The sequence below is a fragment of the Pristiophorus japonicus genome, chromosome 8 (genome assembly GCF_044704955.1).
Source record: "Pristiophorus japonicus isolate sPriJap1 chromosome 8, sPriJap1.hap1, whole genome shotgun sequence".
NCBI classification, from domain to species: Eukaryota; Metazoa; Chordata; class Chondrichthyes; family Pristiophoridae; genus Pristiophorus; species Pristiophorus japonicus.
The window spans coordinates 153,943,307-153,967,328 of NC_091984.1; positions in this window are offsets into that span (position 1 = coordinate 153,943,307).

The following is a 24,022-nucleotide window of genomic DNA, read 5'->3' on the forward strand; positions in this document are numbered from 1 at the left end:
GAAAGTATTACTCCTCTGGGTGTCGGTATTACTCCTATGGGTTTCGGTATTACTCCTCTACATGTCGGCATTTCTCCTCTGCATCTCGCTATTACTCCTCTGGGTTTCAGTACTACTCATCTGGCTGTCGGAATACTCCTCTGGGTGACGGTATTACTCCGCTTGATGTCGGCATTACTCCTCTGGGTGTAGGTATTACTGTTCTGGATGTCGGTATTACTGCTCTGGGTGACTCTATTACGCCTCTGTGTGTCGGTATTACACCTCTAGATGTCGGCATTACGCTTCTGATTGACGGTATTACTCCTCTGGGTGTCGGTATTACCCCACTGGGTGTCGGTATTACTCATCTGGTTGTCAGTATTACTCACCTAGTTGAAAATATTACTCTTCTGGGTGTCAGTATTGCTCCTCTGGTTGTCAATATTACTCCTCTGGGTGTCGTTATTACACCTCTGGTTGTCGGTATTACTCCGCTGGGTGAAAGTATTACTAATCTGGGTGTCGGTATTACACCTCTGGATGTTGGTAATACTCATCTGAGTTGGTATTACTCGTCTGCGTGTCAGTATTACTCCTCTGCGTATCAGTAACACTAATTTGGCTGAAGGTAGTACTCCTGGGGATGTCGGTATTACTCCTCTGGACGTAGGTATTACTCCTCTGGATGTAGGAATTACTCCTCTGTGTGTCGGTATTGCGCCACTGGGTGTCAGTATTACTCCGCTGGGTGAACATATTGCTCCTCTGGGTGTCGGTATTGCTCCTCTGGGTGTCAATATTACTCATCTGGGTGAAAGTATTACTCCTCTGGACGTCGGTATTACTTTGCTGGGTGTCGGTATTACTCCTGTCGCTGATGGCATAACTCCCCTGGGTCACCGTATTACTCCTCTGGATATCTGTATTACTCAACTGGGTGAAAGTATTACTACTCTGGGTAACCATATTACTCGTCTGGATTTCGCTATTACTCATCTGGATGTCAATATTACTCCTCTGGGTGACGATATTATTCCTATGGGTGACAGTATTACTACTCAGGATTTCGGTCTTACTACTCTGGGAGAAAGTATTACTGCTCTGGATTTCGGTATTACTCCTCTGGATGACGGCATCCCTCCGCTGAGTGAAAATATTACTCCTCTGCGTGTCGGTATTACTCCTCTGGGTTTAGGGATTGCTCCTCTGCATATCGGTATTACTCATCTAGATGTCGCTATTACTCCACTGGATGTCGGTATTACTCCTCTGGGTGACTGTATTACTCCTTCGGGTGTCGCTATTACTCCTCTAGATTTCGATATTACTCCTCTCGGTGAAAGTATTACTCATCTTGGAGTCAGCATTACACCTCTGGATGTCGATATTACTCCTCTGGGTTGACATTACTCGTCTGGATGTCGATATTACTTCTCTGCGAGTCGCTATTACTCCTCTGCTTGTCGGTATTGATCCACTGAGTGTTAATATCACTCCTCTGGGAGAAAGTATTACTCCTCTGGATTTCGGTATTACTCCTGTGGATGACGGCATTCCTCCGCTGATTGAAAATATTACACCTCCGGATTTCGGTATTACTCCTCTGGGTTTAGGGATTACTCCTCTGCATGTCGGTATTGCTCCTCTGGATGTCGCTATTACTCGTCTGGGTATCGGTATTACTACTCCGGATGTTGGAATTACTATTCTGGGTGATTATATTACTCCTCCATGTGTCGGTATTACTCCCCTGGGTGACAGTAATGCTTCTCTGGGTTTCGGTATTACTCCTCTGGATGACGTTATTACTCCTCTGAGTGAAAGTATTACTCCTCTAGGTGTGGGAATTACTCCTCTGTGCTTCGGTATTACTTTGCTGCTTGTCGATATTACTTCTCTGGATGTCGCCATTACCCCGCTACATGTCGGTACTACTCCTTTGGGTGTCGGTATTACTCCACTGGGTAATGGCATTTTACTCGTCTGCGTGACAGTAACACTCATTTGGCTGAAGGTAGTACGCCTGGGGATGTCGGTATTACAACTCTAAACGTAGGTATTACTCCTCTGGATGTAGGAATTACTCCTCTGGGTGTCGGTATTGCGCCTCTGGGTGTCAGTATTACTCCGCTGGGTGAACATATTACTCCTCTGGGTGTCGGTATTGCTCCTCTGGGTGTCAATATTACTCATCTGGGTGAAATGATTACTCCGCTGGACGTCGGTATTACTTCGCTGGGTGTCGGTATTACTCCTGTCGCTGATGGCATAACTCCCCTGGGTCACCGTATTACTCCTCTGGATATCGGTATTATTCAACTGGGTGAAAGTATTACTTCTCTGGGTGACCATATTACTCGTCTGGATTTCGCTATTACTCATCTGGATGTCGATATTACTCCTCTGGGTGACGATATTACTCATATGGGTGACAGTATTACTACTCTGGATTTCGGTCTTACTACTCTGGGAGAAAGTATTACTGCTCTGGATTTCGGTATTACTCCTCTGGATGACGGCATTCCTCCGCTGAGTGAAAATATTACTCCTCTGGGTGTCGGTATTACTCCTCTGGGTTTAGGGATTGCTCCTCTGCATATCGGTATTACTCATCTAGATGTCGCTATTACTCCACTGGATGTCGGTATTACTCCTCTGGGTGACTGTATTACTCCTTCGGGTGTCGCTATTACTCCTCTAGGTTTCGATATTACTCCTCTCGGTGAAAGTATTACTCATCTTGGAGTCAGCATTACACCTCTGGATGTCGATATTACTCCTCTGGGTTGACATTACTCGTCTGGATGTCGATATTACTTCTCTGCGAGTCGGTATTACTCCTCTGCTTGTCGGTATTGATCCACTGAGTGTTAATATCACTCCTCTGGGAGAAAGTATTACTCCTCTGGATTTCGGTATTACTCCTGTGGATGACGATATTCCTCCGCTGATTGAAAATATTACACCTCCGGGTTTCGGTATTACTCCTCTGGGTTTAGGGATTACTCCTCTGCATGTCGGTATTGCTCCTCTGGATGTCGCTATTACTCGTCTGGGTATCGGTATTACTACGGATGTTGGAATTACTATTCTGGGTGATTATATTAATCCTCCATGTGTCGGTATTACTCCCCTGGGTGACAGTAATGCTTCTCTGGGTTTCGGTATTACACCTCTGGATGACGTTATTACTCCTCTGAGTGAAAGTATTACTCATCTGGGTGTGGGATTTACTCCTCTGTGCTTCGGTATTACTTTTCTGCTTGTCGATATTACTCCTCTGGATGTCGCCATTACCCCGCTACATGTCGGTACTACTCCTTTGGGTGTCGGTATTACTCCACTGGGTAATGGCATTACTCGTCTGCGTGACAGTATTACTCCTCTGGATGTCTGTATTCCTCTCTTGGGTGACAGTATTACTCCTCTGGCTGACGATATTACTCATCAGTATGTCGGTATTGCTCCTCTGGTTGACAGTATTACTCCTCTGGGTGTCGGTATTACTCCGCTGGGTGTCGTTATTACTCGTCTGGGTGTCGGTATTACTCCTCTGGTTGTCGGAATTACTCGCCTGGGTGAAAGTATTACTCGACAGTATTACTCCTCTCAGTGACCGTATTACACCTCTGGGTAACGGTATTACTCCACTGGGTGACAGTTTTGCTCGACAGTATTATTCCTTTATTTGACGGCATTACTCCTCTGGTTGTCGGTATTGCTCCTCTGGGAGTCGATATTGCTCCTAAGGATGTCGCTATTACTCCTCTGGTTGGCACTATTACTCGACAGTATTACCCCTCTGGGTCACGGTATTACTCATTTGGGTGTCGGTATTGCTCCTCTGGGTGTTGGTATTTCTCCTCTGGGTGAACGTGTTACTCCTCTGAGTGTCGGTATTACTCCTCTGGCTTTCGGTATTACTCCTCTGGATGTCGCTATTACTCATTGCGGTGACTGAATTACTCCTCTGGGTGATGGTATTATTCACCTGCGTGTCGATATTACTCCTCTGGTGACAGTATCACTCCTCTGGGCGACGGCATTACTCTGGATGTCGATATTTCTCCTCTAGATGTCGGTATTGCTCGTCTGAATGGCGATATTACTCCTCTGATGTTCGGTATTACTCTTCTGGATAACGGACTTACTCTTCTGGGTGTTGGTAGCATTCCTCTGCATGACGGTATTATTCCTCTATGTGTAGCTATTACTCATCTGGGTGACGTTATTAATCCTCTAGATGTCGGTATTACTACTTTGGTTATCGTTATTACTCCTCTGGACATCGTATTACTCCACTGGGTGACGGCATTAATCCTCTGCATTTCGGCATTACTCTGCTCCGTGTCGGTATTACTCCTCTTGTTGACGGTATAACTCCCGTGGGTGACCATATTACTCCACTGGATATCGGTATTACTCCACTGGGTGAGAGTATTCTTCCTCTGGGTGTCGGTAGTACTCCTCTGGGTGACGGTATTACTCCACTGGGTGAGAAAATTACTCGACATTATTACTCCTCTGGGTGACGGTACTCGTCAATTGGGTGTCAGTTTACTCCAATGGAAGTTGCTATTACTCCGCTGCGTAAAAGTATTACCCCTCGAGGTGACGGTATTACTCCACTGGATATCGGTATTATTCCGCTGGATATCGGCATTACTCCTCTGGGTGGCTGCATTATTCCTCTAGGTGAAGGTATTACTCCTCTGGTTGTCATTATTACTCCTCTGGGTGAAAGTATTGCTCCTGTGGGTGTCGGTATTACTCCTCTGGTTGACCGTATTACTCCTCCGGATATCGGTATGACTCCACTGAGTGAAAGTATTACTCCTCTGGGAGTCGGTATTATTCCTCTGGATTACGCTATTACTCATCTGGGTGAAAGTATTACTCCTCTAGTTTTCGGTATCACTCCTCTGGATGGCGGTATTATTCTTCTGGATTTCGCGATTACGCTTCTGGGTGTCGGTACTACTCCTTTGTGTTTCTGTATTAATCCTCTGTTTGGCGGTATTACTCCTCTGGATGTCGATATTACTCCTCTGGGTGTCGGTATTATTCCTCTGGATGTCGGTATCACACCTCTGGGTGATTATATTACTCCTCTGTGTGTCGGTATTACTTCTCTGGATATCGGTCTTACTCTCCTGAGTGACGGTATTACTCCTCTAGGTTTCGGTATTACTCCTCTGGAAATCGATATTACTCCACTGAGTGACAGTATTACTCCTTTGAGTGAAGATATTACTCCTCTGCATGTCGGTATTATTCCTCTGGTGTCGGAATTAATCATCTGGATGTCGGTATTACTCCTGTCAGTGTCGGTATTACTCATCTGCGAGGCGGTATTACTCCACTGGGTGACGGTATTCATCCTCTGGGTGTCGGTCATTACTGCTCTGGTTGACGGTATTACTCCTCTGGATGTCGGTATTACTCCTCTTGGTGTCGATATTGCTTCTCTTCGTGTCGGTATTACTTCTATGGGTGTCGGTATTACTCCACTAGGTGAAGGTATTACTCCTCTGGATGTCGGTATTACATTTCTGTGTTACTGATTTACTCCTCTGGGTGACGGTATTGCTCCTCTCGTTGTTGGTATTACTCCTCTGGGTGTCGGTCTTACGCCTCTGAGTGCCGGCATTACTCCTCTGGGTGTCGGTATTACTCCTCTGGCAGTCGTTATTACAGCTCTGCGTGTCCATATTACTCCTCTGTTGACAGTATTACTTCTCTGTATGACGGCACTACTCTGGATGTCGATATTACTCCTCTGGGTGTCGCTGTTACTCGACTGGATTGCAAAATTCCACCTCTGGGGTTCGGTATCACTCCTCTGGACGAAGCTATTACTCCTAAAGGTGTCGGTATTACTACTATGGGTGACGGCATTACCCATATGGATGTCAGCATTACTCGTCTGGGTGTCGATATTACTCCCCTGGGTGTCGGTATTACTTCTATGGGTGACGGTATTACTCCTCTGGATTTCGGTATTAATCCTCTGGTTGAAGGTATTACTCCTCTGAACGTCGGATTTGCTCCCCTGGGTGACAGGATTACTCCTCTGGGTGACGGGATTACTCCTCTGGACGTCGGTATTACACTGTTGTGTGTCGGTATTACTCCTCTCGGTGACGGTATATCTCCCCTGGGTGACTGCATTGCTCCTCTGGAAATCGGTATTACTCCTCTTGTTGACAGTATTACTCCTCTGGGTGTTGGTTCTATTCCACTGACTGTCGGATTTACTCCCCTGGGTGACGGTATTACTCCTCTGGATATTGGTATTACTCCTCTGGTTGCCGGTGTTACTCCTATGGGTGAGAGTATTATCCCGCTGGGTGTCGGTATTACAGCCCTGGATATCGGTATTAGTTCTCTGAGTTGGTATTACTCCACTGGGTGATGGTATTACTCCACTGGTTGACGGTATTACTCATCTGGATGTTGGTATTATTTCCCTGGTTGCCGGTATTACTCCTCTGGGTTAAGGTATTACTCCTTTGGATGTCGGTATTAAATTTCTGTGTGACTGATTTACTCCTCTGGGTGACGGTATTGCTCCTCTCGTTGTTGGTATTAGTCCTCTGGGTGTCTGTCTTACACCTCCGAGTGTCGGCATTACTCCTCTGGGTGTCGGTATTACTCCTCTGGGAGTCGTTATTACAGCTCTGCTTGTCCATATTACACCTCTGTTGACAGTATTACTCCTCTGGATGACGGCAGTACTCTGGATGTCGATATTACTCATCTTGATTTCGCTGTTACTCGACTGGATTGCAAAATTCCACCTCTGGGGTTCAGTATCACTCCTGTGGATGAAGCTATTACTCCTCTAGGTGTAGGTATTACTACTATGTGTGACGGCATTACCCCTCTGGATGTCGGCATTACTCGTCTGGGCGTGGATATTACTCACCTGTGTGTCGGTATTACTTCTATGGGTGACGGTATTACTCCTCTGGATTTCGGTATTAATCCTCTGGTTGAAGGTATTACTCCTCTGAACGTCGGATTTGCTCCCCTGGGTGACAGGATTACTCCTCTGGGTGACGGGATTACTCCTCTGGACGTCGGTATTACACTGTTGTGTGTCGGTATTACTCCTCTCGGTGACGGTATAACTCCCCTGGGTGACCGCATTGCTCCTCTGGAAATCGGTATTACTCCTCTTGTTGACAGTATTACTCCTCTGGGTGTTGGTTCTATTCCAATGACTGTCGGATTTACTGCTGTAGCTGAATGTATTACTTCTCTGGATGTCGGCATTACTCATCTGGATGTCGATATTACACCTCTGGTGTTCGGTATTACTCCATTGGGTGACGGTATTAATCCTCTGGGTATCGGTATTACTCCTCTGAGTGATGGTATTTCTCCTCTGGATGTCGGTATTACTCCACTGGGCGTTGATATTACTGCTCTGGTATCGGTATACTCCTCTGGATGTCGGTATAACTCAACTGCGTGTCTGTATTACTCCTCTAGGTGACGGTATTACTCCCCTGGGTGATGGTATTACTCTTCTGGATGTCGGTATTATTTCTTGGGTGTCGTTATTACTCCTCTCGGTGAAGGTACAACTCCCCTGGTGACCGTATTACTCCTCTGGATATCGGTATTACTCCTCTGGGTGACAGTATTACTACTCTGTATGTAGGTACTACTACTCGGGGTGACGCGATTACTCCTCTTGGTGGCGGTATTACTGCTCTGGTTTGGTATTACTCGTCTGGGTTTCGATATTACTTCTCTGGGTGTCGGTATTACTCCTCTGTCTGTCGGGATTACTCCTCCGGGTGACTGTATTACTCAACTGAGTGTCGGTATTTCTCCTCTGGGTCTCGGTATTGCTCCGCTGCGTGTCGGTATTACTCCTCTGGGTATCGGTATTACTCTTCTGGGTTCCAGATTTACTCCTCTGGGTGACGGTATTACTCCTTTGGTGTTGGTATTACATCTCTGCATGTCGGTATTACTCCTATGCATGTCGGTACTACTCCACTGGCTGACGTTATTACTTCTCTGGATGTCGGTATTATTACTCTGGGTGTCGGTATTACTCCTCTGCGTGTCGGTATTACTCCTCTTGATGAAAGTATTACTCCTCTGGATGTCGGCATTGCTTCTGTGGATGTCGGTATCATATCTCCGGATGATTATATTACTCCTCTGTGTGTCGGTATTACTCCTCTGGATGCTGGTATAACTCCCCTGAGTGACGATATTTGTCCTCTGGGTGTCGGTATTACTCGTCTGGATGTCGGTATTACTCCTCTGGCTGTCGGGATTACTCCTCCGGGTGACTGTATTACTCAACTGAGTGTCGGTATTTCTCCTCTGGGTCTCGGTATTGCTCTGCTGCGTGTCGGTATTACTCCTCTGGGTATCGGTATTACTCTTCTGGGTTCCAGTTTTACTCCTCTGGGTGACGGTATTACTCCTTTGGTGTTGGTATTACATCTCTGCATGTCGGTATTACTCCTATGCATGTCGGTACTACTCCACTGGCTGACGTTATTACTTCTCTGGATGTCGGTATTACTCCTCTGGGTGTCGGTATTACTCCTCTTGATGAAAGTATTACTCCCCTGAGTGACGATATTTGTCCTCTGGGTGTCGGTATTTCTCGTCTGGATGTCGGTATTACTCCTCTGGCTGTCCGGATTACTCCTCCGGGTGACTGTATTACTCAACTGAGTGTCGGTATTTCTCCTCTGGGTCTCGGTATTGCTCCGCTGCGTGTCGGTATTACTCCTCTGGGTATCGGTATTACTCTTCTGGGTTCCAGTTTTACTCCTCTGGGTGACGGTATTACTCATTTGATGTTGGTATTACATCTCTGCATGTCGGTATTACTCCTATGCATGTCGGTACTACTCCACTGGCTGACGTTATTACTTCTCTGGATGTCGGTATTATTCATCTGGGTATCGGTATTACTCCTCTGGGTGTCGGTATCACGCCTCTTGATGAAAGTATTACTCCTCTGGATGTCGGCATTACTTCTATCGATGTCGGTATCACATCTCTGGGTGATTATATTACTCCACTGTGTGTCGGTATTACTCCTCTGGATGCTGGTATTACTCCCCTGAGTGACGATATTTGTCCTCTGGGTGTCGAAATTACTCGTCTGGATGTCGGTATTACTCCCCTGAGTGATGCTTTTACTCATCTGGGTGTCGGTATTATTCCGCTGGTTTCGGAATTACTCATCTGGACGGCGGTATTACTCCTCTCAATGTCGGTATTACTCCTCTGCGTGACGGTATTACTCCACTGGTTGACAGTATTACTCGACTGTATAAATCCTCTGGGTGTCGGTATTATTCCTATGGGTGCCGGTATTACTCCTATAGATGTCGATATTACTCCTGTGTGTGACAGTATTACTCGAAAGTATTACCCCTCTGGGTGACGTTATTATTCCTCTGAGTGTCGGTATTATTCGTCTGGATGTCGGTATTAAACCTCTGTGTGACTGGGTTACTCCTCTGGCTGACGGTATTGCTCCTCTGGTTGTTGTTATTACACCTCTGCGTGTTGGTATTACTCCTCTGGGTGTCGGTATTACTCCTCCGGCAGGCGCTATTACAGCTATGCGTGTCCATATTACTCCTCTGTTGACAGTATTACTCCTCTGGATGACGGCATTGCTCTGGATATCGATATTATTCTTCTGGATGTCGGTGTTACTCGTCTGGATTGCACAATTCCTCCTCTGGGGTTCGGTATTACTCCTCTGGGTGAAGGTATTGCTCCTCTAGGTCTCGGTATTCCTCCTATGGGTGACGGCATTACTCCTCTGGGTGATGGTATTACTCCTCTGGGTGTCGGTATTGCTCCTCTGGTTGACCGTGTTACTCCTAGGGATATCGATATTACTCCTCTGGGCGAACGTATTACACCTCTGGGTGTCGGTATTACTCCTCTGGATGACGCTATTACTCATCTATATGAAAGCATTACTCCTCTGGTTTTCGGTATTACTACTCTGGATGGCGGTATTACTCCTCTGGGTGTCGGTATTACTCCTCTTGATGTCGGTATCACGCCTCTGGGTGATTATATTATTCCTCTGTGTGTCGGTATTACTTCTCTGGATGTCGGTCTTACTCCCCTGAGTGACGGTATTACTCCTCTAGGTTTCGGTATTACTCCTCTGGATATCGATATCACTCCCCTGTGTGACAGTATTACTCCCTTGAGTAAAGCTATTGCTCCTCTGCGTGTTGGTATTATTCCTCTATTGTCGGAATTACTCATCTGGATGTCGGTATTACTCCTGTCAGTGTCGGTATTACTTCTCTGGATGTCGGTCTTACTCCCCTGAGTGACGGTATTACTCCTCTAGGTTTCGGTATTACTCCTCTGGATATCGATATCACTCCCCTGTGTGACAGTATTACTCCCTTGAGTAAAGCTATTGCTCCTCTGCGTGTTGGTATTATTCCTCTATTGTCGGAATTACACATCTGGATGTCGGTATTACTCCTGTCAGTGTCGGTATTACTTATCTGCGTGGCGGTATTACTCCACTGGGTGACAGTGTTACTCCTCTGGGTGACGCTTTCACTCCTTTGGGTGACAGCATTACTCCTCTGGGTGAAAGTATTATTCCTCTGGGTGTCGGTATTACTCCTCTGCGTTGGTATTACTCCTCTGGCTGACGGGATTACTCTTCCGGGTGACTGTATTACTCAACAGAGTGTCGGTATTGCTCCTATGGGTCTCGGTATTGCTCAGCTGCTGTCAGTATTACTCTTCTGGGTATCTGTATTACTCTTCTGGGTTCCAGTTTTGCTCCTCTGGGTGACGGTATTACTCCTTTGGTGATGGTATTAATTATCTGAATGTTGATATTACTCCTATACGTGTCGGTACTACTCCACTGGCTGACGGTATTACTTCTCTGGATGTCGGAATTATTCCCCTGGATGTCGGTATTACTCCTCTTGATGAATGTATTACTCCTCTTGATGTCGGCATTAACTCTGTGGATGTCGGTATCACACCTCTGGGTGATTATTTTACACCTCTGTGTGTCGGTATTACTCCTCTGGATGCCGGTATTACTCCCTGAGTGACGGTATTACTCATCTGGGTGTCGGTATTCTTCTGCTGGTTTCGGAATTACTCATCTGGATGGCGGTATTACTCCTCTCAGTGTCGGTATTACTCCTCTGCGTGACGGTATTACTCCACTGGGTGACAGTATTACTCGACTGTATAACTCACCTGGGTGTCGGTCTTAGTCCTATGTGTGTCGGTATTACTCCTATTTATGTCGATATTACTCCTGTGTGTGACAGTATTACTCCAAAGTATTACACCTCTGGGTGACGTTATTATTCCTCTGGGTGTCGGTATTATTCATCTGGATGTCGGTATTAAACCTCTGTGTGACTGAATTACTCCTCTGGCTGACGGTATTGCTCCTCTGGTTGTTGGTGTTACACCTCTGGGTGACGGTATTACTCCTCTGGGTGTCGGTATTACTCCTCCGGCAGGCTTTATTACAGCTCTGCGTGTCCATATTACTCCTCTGTTGACAGTATTACTCCTCTTGGTGACGGCATTACTCTGGATATAGATATTATTCTTCTGGATGTCGGTGTTACTCGTCTGGATTGCAAAATTCCTCCTCTGGGGTTCGGTATTACTCCTCTGGGTGAAGGTATTGCTCCTCTAGGTGTCGATATACCTCCTATGGGTGACGGCATTACTCCTCTGGGTGAAGGTATTACTCCTCTGGGTGAAAGTATTACTCCTATGGGTGTCGGTATTACTCCTCTGATTGACCGTGTTACTCCTACGGATATCGATATTACTCCTCTGGGTAAAAGTATTACACCTCTGGGTGTCGGTATTACTCCTCTGGATGACGCTATTATTCATCTGGGTGAAAGCATTACTCCTCTGGTTTTCGGTATTACTACTCTGAATGGCGGTATTACTCCTCTGGGTGTCGGTATTACTCCTCTGGATGTCGGTATCACATGTCTGGGTGATTATATTATTCCTCTGTGTGTCGGTATTATTTCTCTGGATGTCGGTCTTACTCCCCTCAGTGACGGTATTACTCCTCTAGGTTTCGGTATTACTCCTCTGGATATCGATAATACTCCCCTGTGTGACAGTATTACTCCCTTGAGTGAAGGTATTACTCCTCTGCGTGTCGGTATTATTCCTCTGGTGTCGGAATTACTCATCTGGATGTCGGTATTACTCCTGTCAGTGTCGGTATTACTCATCTGCGTGGCGGTATTACTCCACTGGGTGACAGTGTTACTCCTCTGGGTGACGTTTTCACTCCTTTGGGTGACGGAATTACTCCTCTGGGTGAAAGTATTATTCCTCTGGGTGTCGGTATTACTCCTCTGCGTTGGTATTACTCCTCTGGCTGTCGGGATTACAATTCCGGGTGACTGTATTACTCAACTGAGTGTCGGCATTGCTTCTCTGGGTCTCGGTATTGCTCAGCTGCGTGTCAGTATTACTCCTCTGGGTATCGGTATTACTCTTCTGGGTTCCATTTCTACTCCTCTGGGTGACGGTATTACTCCTTTGGTGTTGGTATTAATTCTCTGCATGTCGGTATTACTCCTATACGTGTCGGTACTACTCCACTGGCTGACGGTATTAATTCTCTCGATGTCGGTATTATTCCTCTGGGTGACAGTATTACTCGACTGTAAAACTCACCTGGGTGTCGGTATTAGTCCTATGTGTGTCGGTATTACTCCTAGTTATGTGGATATTACTCCTGTGTGTGACAGTATTACTCGAAAGTATTACCCCTATGGGTGACGTTATTATTCCTCTGGGTGTCGGTATTATTCGTCCGGATGTCGGTATTAAACCTCTGTGTGACTGAATTACTCCTCTGGCTGACGGTATTGCTCCTCTGGTTGTTGGTATTACACCTCTGGGTGTTGGTATTACTCCTCTGGGTGGCGGTATTACTCCTCCGGCAGGCGTTATTACAGCTCTGCGTGTCCATATTACTCCTCTGTTGACAGTATTACTGCTCTCGATGACGGCATTACTCTGGATATCGATATTATTCTTCTGGATGTCGGTGTCACTCATCTGGATTTCAAAATTCCTCCTCTGGGGTTCGGTATTACTCTTCTGGGTGAAGGTATTGCTCCTCTAGGTGTCGGTATTCCTCCTATGGGTGACGGCAATACTCCTCTGGGTGATGGTATTACTCCTCTGGGTGAAAGTATTACTCCTATGGGTGTCGGTATTACTCCTCTGGTTGACCGTGTTACTCCTACGGATATCGATATTACTCCTCTGGGTGAAAGTATTACACCTCTGGGTGTCGTTATTACTCCTCTGGATGACGCTATTATTCATCTGGGTGAAAGCATTACTCCTCTGTATTTCGGTATTACTACTATGGATGGCGGTATTACTCCTCTGGTTGTCGGTATTACTCCTCTGGATATCGGTATCACACCTCTGGGTGATTATATTATTCCTCTGGGTGTCGGTATTACTTCTCTGGATGTCGGTCTTACTCCCCTCAGTGACGGTATTACTCCTCTAGGTTTCGGTATTACTTCTCTGGATATCGATATTACTCCCCTGTGTGACAGTATTACTCCCTTGAGTGAAGGTATTACTCCTCTGCATGTCGGTATTATTCCTCTGGTGTCGGAATTACTCATCTGGATGTCGGTATTACTCCTGTCAGTGTCGGTATTACTCATCTGCGTGGCGGCATTACTCCACTGGGTGACAGTGTTACTCCTCTGGGTGACACTTTCACTCATTTGGGTGACAGAATTACTCCTCTGGGTGAAAGTATTATTCCTCTGGGTGTCGGTAATTCTCCTCTGCGTTGGTATTACTCCTCTGGCTGTCGGGATTACTCTTCCGGGTGACTGTATTACTCAACTGAGTGTCGGCATTGCTCCTCTGGGTCTCGGTATTGCTCAGCTGCGTGTCAGTATTACTCCTCTGGGTATCGGTATTAATCTTCTGGCTTCCATTTTTACTCCTCTGGGTGACGGTATTACTCCTTTGGTGTTGGTATTACTTCTCTGCATGTCGGTATTACTCCTATACGTGTCGGTACTACTTCACTGGCTGACGGTATTACTTCCCTGGATGTCGGTATTCTTCCTCTGGGTGTCGGTATTACTGCTCTGGATGTCGGTATTACTCCTCTTGATGAATGTATTACTCCTCTGTATGTTGGCATTACATCTGTGGATGTCGGTATCACATCTCTGGGTGATTATATTACACCTCTGTGTGTCGGTATTACTCCGCTGGATGTCGGTATTACTCCCCTGAGTGAAGGTATTACTCATCTGGGTGTCGGTACTATTCTGCTGGTGTCGGAATTACTCATCTGGATGGCGGTATTACTCTTCTCAGTGTCGGTATTACTCCTCTGCGTGATGGTATTACTCCAGTGGGTGACATTATTACTCGACTTTATAACTCCTCTGGGTGTCGGTATTAGTCCTATGGTTGTCGGTATTACTCCTATGGATGTCGATATTACTCCTCTGGGTGACATTATTACCGGAAAGTATTACCCCTCTGGGTGAAGTTATTATTCCTCTGGGTGTCGGTATTATTCCTCTGGATGTCGGTATTAAACCTCTGTGTGACTCAAATACTCCTCTGGCTGACGGTATTGCTGCTCTGATTGTTGGTATTACTGCTCTGGGTGAAAGTATTACTCCTATGGGTAACGGTATTACACCTCTGGGTGTTGGTATTACTCCTCTGGGTGTCGGTATTACTCCTCCGGCAGTCGTTATTACAGCTCTGCGTGTCCATATTACTCCTCTGTTGACAGTATTATTCCTCTGGATGACGGCATTACTGTGGATATCGATATTACTCCTCTGGATGTCGGTGTTACTCGTCTGGATTGCGAAATTCCTCCTCTGGGGTTCGGTATTACTCCACTGGGTAAAGGTATTGCTTCTCTAGGTGTCGGTATTCCTCCTATGTGTGACGGCATTACTCCTCTGGGTGATGGTATTACTCCTCTGGGTGAAAGTATTACTCCTCTGGTTGACCGTCTTACTCCTACGAATATCGATATTGCTCCTCTGGGTGAAAGTATTACACCTCTGGGTGTCGGTATTACTTCTCTGGATGACACTATTACTCATCTGGGTGAAATCATTACTCCTCTGGTTTTCGGTATTACTACTCTGGATGGCGTTATTCCTCCTCTGGTTGTCAGTATTACTCCGCTGGATGTCGGTATCACACCTCTGGGTGATTATATTACTCCTCTGTGTGTCGGCATTACTTCTCTGGATGTCGGTATTACTCCTCTGGATATAGATATTACTCCCCTGAGTGACAGTATTATACACCTGAGTGAAGATATTACTCCTGTCAGTGTCGGTATTACTCATCTGCGTGGCGGTATTCCTCCACTGGGTGACGGTATTCCTCCTCTGGGTGACGGTATTACTCCTCTGGGTGTCGGCCATTACTCCTCTGTTTGACGGTATTACTCCTCTGGATGTCGATATTACTACTCTTGGTGTCGATATTACTACTCTTCATGTCGGTATTACTTCTATGGGGGTCGGTATTACTCCACTGGGTGACGGTATTACTCCTCTGGATGTTGGTATTATTCCCCTGGTTGCCGGTATTACTCCTCTGGTTTACCGTCTTACTCCTCTGGATGTCGGTATTACATTTCTGTGTGACTGATTTACTCCTCTGGGTGACGGTATTGCTCCTCTGGGTGTTTGTATTACTCCTCTGGGTGTCGGTATTACTCCTATGGGTGACGGTATTACTCCTCTGGATTTCGGTATTAATCCTCTGGTTGAAGGTATTACTCCTCTGAACGTCGGATTTACTCCCCTGGGTGACAGGATTGCTCCTCTGGACGTCGGTATTACACTGTTGTGTGTCGGTATTACTCCTCTCGGTGACCGCATATCCCCCGTGGGTGACCGCATTACTCCTCTGGAAATCGGTATTACTCCTCTGGTTGAGAGTATTACTCCTCTGGATTTCAGTATTACTCCTCTGGGTGTCGGTTCTATTCCACTGAATGTCGGATTTACTCCCCTGGGTGACAGTATTACTCCTCTGTGTGACGGTATCACTCCTCTGGGTGACTGTATTACTCCTCTGGATGTCGGTATTACTCCTCTGGTTGTCGGTGTTACTCCTATGTGTGAGAGTATTATCCCGCTGGCTGTCGGTATTACCGCTCTGGATATCGGTATTATCCTCTGGGTTGGTATTACTCGTCTGGGCGTCGGTAATACTCCTCTGCGTTTCGGTATTGCCCCTCTGGGTGTCGATATTACTCCTCTGGTTGTCGGCATTGCATCACTCGATCTCGGTATTACACATCTGGTTGTATGTAATACTACTCTTGTTGCCGGTATTATTCCTCTGGATGTCGCTATTACTCCTCTGTGGTGTCGTTACTACACCTCTGGCTGACGATATTACTGCTGTAGATGATCGTATTACTTCTCTGGATGTCGGCATTACACATCTGGATGTCGATATTACTCCTCTGGTGTTCGGTATTACTCTTCTGGGTGACGGTATTACTCCTCTGAGTGATGGTAATACTCCTCTGGATGTCGGTATTACTCTTCTGGGTGTCGATATTACTGCTCTGGGTATCGGTATACTCCTCTGGATGTCGGTATAACTCTTCTGCGTGTCTGTATTACTCCTCTGGATGTCGGTATTACTCCCCTGGGTGACGGTATTTCTCCTCTAGGTAACGGTATTACTCCCCTTGGTGATGGTATTACTCCTCTGGATGTCGGTATTATTTCTTGGGTGTCGGTATTACTCCTCTCGGTGAAGGTACAACTCCCCTGGTGACCGTATTACTCCTCTGGATATCGGTACTACTCCACTGGGTGTCGGTATTACTTCGCTGGATGTCGGTATTATTCCTCTGGGTGTCGGCATTACTCCTCTGGGTGTCGGTATTACTCCTCTTGGTGAGAGTATTACTCCTCTGGATGTCGGTATTACATTTCTGTGTGACTGATTTACTCCTCTGGGTGACGGTATTGCTCCTCTGGGTGTTTGTATTACTCCTCTGGGTGTCGGTATTACTCCTATGGGTGACGGTATTACTCCTCTGGATTTCGGTATTAATCCTCTGGTTGAAGGTATTACTCCTCTGAACGTCGGATTTACTCCCCTGGGTGACAGGATTGCTCCTCTGGACGTCGGTATTACACTGTTGTGTGTCGGTATTACTCCTCTCGGTGACCGCATATCCCCCGTGGGTGACCGCATTACTCCTCTGGAAATCGGTATTACTCCTCTGGTTGAGAGTATTACTCCTCTGGATTTCAGTATTACTCCTCTGGGTGTCGGTTCTATTCCACTGAATGTCGGATTTACTCCCCTGGGTGACAGTATTATTCCTCTGTGTGACGGTATCACTCCTCTGGGTGACTGTATTACTCCTCTGGATGTCGGTATTACTCCTCTGGTTGTCGGTGTTACTCCTATGTGTGAGAGTATTATCCCGCTGGCTGTCGGTATTACCGCTCTGGATATCGGTATTATCCTCTGGGTTGGTATTACTCGTCTGGGCGTCGGTAATACTCCTCTGCGTTTCGGTATTGCCCCTCTGGGTGTCGATATTACTCCTCTGGTTGTCGGCATTGCATCACTCGATCTCGGTATTACACATCTGGTTGTATGTAATACTACTCTTGTTGCCGGTATTATTCCTCTGGATGTCGCTATTACTCCTCTGTGGTGTCGTTACTACACCTCTGGCTGACGATATTACTGCTGTAGATGACCGTATTACTTCTCTGGATGTCGGCATTACACATCTGGATGTCGATATTACTCCTCTGGTGTTCGGTATTACTCTTCTGGGTGACGGTATTACTCCTCTGAGTGATGGTAATACTCCTCTGGATGTCGGTATTACTCTTCTGGGTGTCGATATTACTGCTCTGGGTATCGGTATACTCCTCTGGATGTCGGTATAACTCATCTGCGTGTCTGTATTACTCCTCTGGATGTCGGTATTACTCCCCTGGGTGACGGTATTTCTCCTCTAGGTAACGGTATTACTCCCCTTGGTGATGGTATTACTCCTCTGGATGGCGGTATTATTTCTTGGGTGTCGGTATTACTCCTCTCGGTGAAGGTACAACTCCCCTGGTGACCGTATTACTCCTCTGGATATCGGTACTACTCCACTGGGTGTCGGTATTACTTCGCTGGATGTCGGTATTATTCCTCTGGGTGTCGGCATTACTCCTCTGGGTGTCGGTATTACTCCTCTTGGTGAGAGTATTACTCCTCTGGATGTCGGCATTTCTTCTGTGGATGTCGGTATCACATTTCTGGGTGATTATATTACTCTTTTGTGTATCGGTATTACTCCTCTGGATGCCGGTAATACTCCCCTGAGTTTTGGTATTAGTCCTCTGGGTGTCGGTATTACTCCTCCGGATGTCCGTATTACTCCCCTGAATGACGGTATTACTCATCTGGGTGTCGGTAGTACTCTGCTGGTGTCGGAATTACACATCTGGATGGCAGTATTACTCCTCTCAGTGTCGGTATTACTCCTCTGCGTGACGGTATTACTCAACTGGGTGACAGTATTACTCGACTGTATAACTCATCTGCGTGTCGGTATTTGTCCTATGGGTGTCGGTATTACTCCTATTGATGTCGATATTACTCCTCTGGGTGACAGTATTACTCGAAAGCATTACCCCTCTGGGTGACGTTATTATTCCTCTGGGTGTCGGTATTATTCGTCTGGATGTCGGTATTAAACCTCTGTGTGACTGAATTACTCCTCTGGCTGACGGTATTGCTCCTCTGGTTGTTGGCATTACTGTTCTGGGTGAAAGTATTACTTCTCTGGGTGTCGGTATTACACCTCTGGGTGTTGGTATTACTCCTCTGGGTGTCGGTATTACTCCTCCGGCAGGCCTTATTACAGCTCTGCGTGTCCATATTACTCCTCTGTTGACAGTATTACTATCTGGATGACGGCATTACTCTGGATATCGATATTACTCTTCTGGATGTCGGTGTTACTCGTCTGGATTGCAAAATTCCTCCTCTAGGGTTTGGTATTACTCCTCTGGGTGAAGGTATTGCTCCTCTAGGTGTCGGTATTCCTCCTATGGGTGACGGTATTACTCCTCTGGATGTCGGTATTACTGCTCTTGATGAATGTATTACTCCACTGGATGTCTGCATTACTTCTGTGGATGTCGGTATCACACCTCTGGTTGATTATATTACACCTCTGTGTGTCGGTATTACTCCTTTGGATGCCGTTATTACTCCCCTGAGTGACGGTATTACTCATCTGGGTGTCGGTATTCTTCTGCTGGTGTCAGAATTACTCATCTGGATGGCGGTATTTCTCCTCTCAGTGTCGGTATTACTCCTCTGCGTGACGGTATTACTCCACTGGGTGACGGTATTACTCGACTGTATAACTCACCTGGGTGTCGGTATTCGTCCTATGTGTGTCGGTATTACAGCTATTTATGTCGATATTACTCCTGTGTGTGACGGTATTACTCGAAAGTATTACCCCTCCTATGGGTGACGGCATTACTCCTCTGGATGTCGGTATTACTCCTCTGGGTGAAAGTATTACTTCTATGGGTGTCGGTATTACTCCTCTGGTTGACAGTGTTACTCCTACGGGTATCGATATTACTCCTCTGGGTGAAAGTATTACACCTCTGGGTGCCGTTATTACTCCTCTGGATGACGCTATTATTCATCTGGGTGAAAGCATTACTCCTCTGGTTTTCGGCATTACTACTCTGGATGGCGGTATTACTCCTCTGGGTGTCGGTATTACTCCTCTGGATGTCGGTATCACACCTCTGGGTGATTATAGTATTCCTTTGTGTGTCGGTATTACTTCTCTGGATGTCAGTCTTACTCCCCTCAGTGACGGTATTACTCCTCTCGGTTTCGGTATTACTCATCTGGATATCGATATTACTCCCCTGTGTGACAGTATTACTCCCTTGAGTGAAGTTATTACTCCTCTGCGTGTCGGTATTATTCCTCTGGTGACGGAATTACTCCTCTGGATGTCGGTATTACTCCTGTTATTGTCGGTATTACTCATCTGCGTGGCGGTATTACTCCACTGGGTGACAGTGTTACTCCTCTGGGTGACGCTTTCACTCCGTTGGGAGAAAGCATTACTCCTCTGGGTGAAAGTATTATTCCTCTGGGTGTCGGTATTACTCCTCTGCGTTGGTATTACTCCTCTGGTTGTCGGGATTACTCTTCCGGGTGACTGTATTACTCAACTGAGTGTCGGCATTGCTGCTCTGGGTCTCGGTATTGCTCAGCTGCGTGTCAGTATTACTCTCTGGGTATCGGTATTACACTTCTGGGTTCCATTTTTACTCCTCTGGGTGACGGTATTACTCCTTTGGTGTTGGTATTATTTCTCTGCATGTCGGTATTACTCCTATACGTGTCGGTACTACTCCACTGGCTGACGGTATTACTTCTCTGGATGTCGGTATTATTCCTCTGGGTGACGTTATTATTCCTCTGGGTGTCGGTATTATTCCTCTGGTTGTCGGTATTAAACCGCTGTGTGACTCAATTACTCCTCTGGCTGACGGTATTGCTCCTCTGGTTGTTGGTATTACTGCTCTGGGTGAAAGTATTACTCCTCTGGGTGTCGGTATCACACCTTTGGGTGTCGGTATTACTCCTCTGGCAGTCGTTATTACAGCTCTGCGTGTCCATATTACTCCTCTGTTGACAGTATTATTCCTCTGGATGACGGCATTACTCTGGATATCGATATTACTCCTCTGGATGTCGGTGTTACTCGTCTGGATTGCGAAAGTGCTCTTCTGGGGTTCGGTATTACTCCTCTGGGTGAAGGTATTGCTCCTCTATGTGTCGGTATTCCTCCCTTGGGTGACGGCATTACTCCTCTGGGTGATGGTATTACTCCTATGGGTGAAAGTATTACTCTTCTGGTTGACCGTGTTACTCCTACGGATACCGATGTTACTCCTCTGGGTGAAAGTATTGCACCTCTGAGTGTCGGTATTACTTCTCTGGATTACACTATTACTCATCTGGGTGAAATCATTACGCCTCTGGTTTTCGGTATTACTACTCTGGATGGCGTTATTACTCCTCTGGGTGTCGGTATTACTCCTCTTGATATCGGTATCACACCTCTGGGTGATTATATTACTCCTCTGTTTGTCGGTATTACTTCTCTGGATGTCGGTATTACTCCTCTGGATATAGATATTACTCCCCCGAGTGACAGTGTTACTCCCCTGAGTGAAGGTATTACTCCTCTGCGTGTCGGTATTATTCCTCTGGTGTCGGAATTACTAATCTGGATGTCGGCAATACTCCTGTCAGTTTCGGTATTACTCATCTGTGTGGCGGTATTACTCCACTGGGTGACGGTATTCCTCCTCTGGGTGAATGTATTACTCCTCTGGGTGTCGGTCATTACTCCTCTGGTTGACGGTAAAACTCCTCTGGATGTCTGTATTACTCCTCTTGGTATCGACATTACTTCTCTTCATGTCGGTATTACTTCTATGGGTGTCGGTATTACTCCACTGGGTGGAGGTATTACTCCTCTGGATGTTGGTATTATTCCCCTGGTTGCTGGTATTACTCCTCTGGGTTACCGTCTTACTCCTCTGGATGTCGGGATTAAATTTCTGTGTGACTGATTTACTCCTCTGGGTGACCGTATTGCTCCTCTCGTTGTTGGTATTACTCCTCTGGGTGTCGTTCTCACACCTCTGCGTGTCGGCATTACTCCTCTGGGTGTCGGTATTACTCCTCTGGCAGTCGTTATTACAGCTCTGCGTGTCCATATTACTCCTCTGTTGACAGTATTACTCCTCTGTATGACGGCATTACTCTGGATGTCGATATTACTCTTCTTGATGTCGCTGTTACTCGACTGAATTGCAAAGTTCCACCTCTGGGGTTCAGTATCACTCCTCTGGATGAAGCTATTACTCCTCTAGGTGACGGTATTACTACTTTGGGTGACGGCATTACCCCTCTGGATGTCGGCATTACTCGTCTGGGTGTCGATATTACTCCCCTGGGTGTCGGTATTACTCCTATGGGTGACGGTATTACTCCTCTGGATTTCGGTATTAATCCTCTGGTTGAAGGTATTACTCCTCTGAACGTCGGAATTACTCCCCTGGGTGACAGGATTGCTCCTCTGGGTGACGATATTACTCATCTAGGTGACGGTAGTACTCCTCTGGACGTCGGTATTACACTGTGGTGTGTCGGTATTACTCCTCTCGGTGACGGTATATCTCCCCTGGGTGACCGCATTACTCCTCTGGAAATCGGTATTACTCCTCTGGTTGACAGTATTACTCCTCTGGATTTCAGCATTACTCCTCTGGGTGTCGGTTCTATTCCACTGAATGTCGGATTTACTCCGCTGGGTGACAGTATTACTCCTCTGGGTGACGGCATCACTCCTCTGGGTGACTGTATTATTCCTCTGGATGTCGGTATTACACCTCTGGTTTTCGGTGTTACTCCTATGGGTGAGAGTATTATCCCCCTGGCTGTCGGTATTACAGCTCTGAATATCGGTATTAATCCTCTGGGTTGGTATTACTCGTCTGGGCGTCGGTAATACTCCTCTGCGTTTCGGTATTGCTCCTCTGGGTGTCGATATTACTCCTCTGGTTGTCGGCATTGCACCACTCGATCTCGGTATTACACATCTGGTTGTCGGTAATACTAATCTTGATGTCGGTATTAGTCCTCTTGATGTCGCTAATACTCCTCTGTGTGTCGTTACTACACCTCTAGCTGAAGGTCTTACTACTGTAGATGACCGTATTACTTCTCTGGATGTCGGCATTACTCATCTGGATGTCGATATTACTCCGCTGATGTTCGGTAATACTCTTCTGGGTGACGGTATTATTCCTCTGAGTGATGGTATTACTCTTCTGGATGTCGGTATTACTCCTCTGGGTGTCGATATTACTGCTCTGGGTATCGGTATACTCCTCTGGATGTCGGTATAACTCATCTGCGTGTCTGTATTACTCCTCTGGATGTCGGTATTACTCCCCTGGGTGACGGTATTACTCCTCTAGGTGACGGTATTATTCCTCTTGGTGATGGTATTACTCCTCTCGGTGAAGGTACAACTCCCCTGGTGACCGTATTACTCCTCTGGATATCGGTATTACTCCTCTGGGTGACAGTATTACTCCTCTGGATGTAGGTACTACTACTCGGGGTGACGCGATTACTCCTCTGGGTGGCGTTATTACTACTCTGGGTTGGTATTACTCGTCTGGGTTTCGGTATTACTTCTCTGGGTGTCGGTATTATTCCTCTGCGTGTCCGTAATACTCCTCTGCGTTGGTATTACTCCTCTGGCTGTCGGGATTACTCCTCCGTGTGACTGTATTACTCAACTGAGTGTCGATATTTCTCCTCTGGGTCTCGGTATTGCTCCGCTGCCTGTCGGTATTACTCCTCTTGGTGAAAGTATTACTCCTCTGGATGTCGGCATTACTTCTATCGATGTCGGTATCACATCTCTGGGTGATTATATTACTCCTCTATGTGTCGGTATTACTCCTCTGGATGCCGGTATTACTCCCCTGAGTGAAGGTATTAGTCCTCTGGGTGTCGGTATTACTCCTCTGGATGTCGGTATTACTCCCCTGAGTGACGGTATTACTCATCTGGGTGTCGGTACTGTTCTGCTGGTGTCGGAATTACTCATCTGGATGGCGGTATTACTCCTCTCAGTGTCGGTATTACTCCTCAGCGTAACGGTATTACTCCACTGGGTGACAATGTTACTCGACTGTATAACTCATCTGTGTGTAGGTATTTGTCCTATGGGTGTCGGTATTACTCCTATTGATGTCGATATTACTCCTCTGGGTTACAGTATTACTCGAAAGTATTACCCCTCTAGGTGACGTTATTATTCCTCTGGGCGTCGGTATTATTCGTCTGGATGTCGGTATTGAAC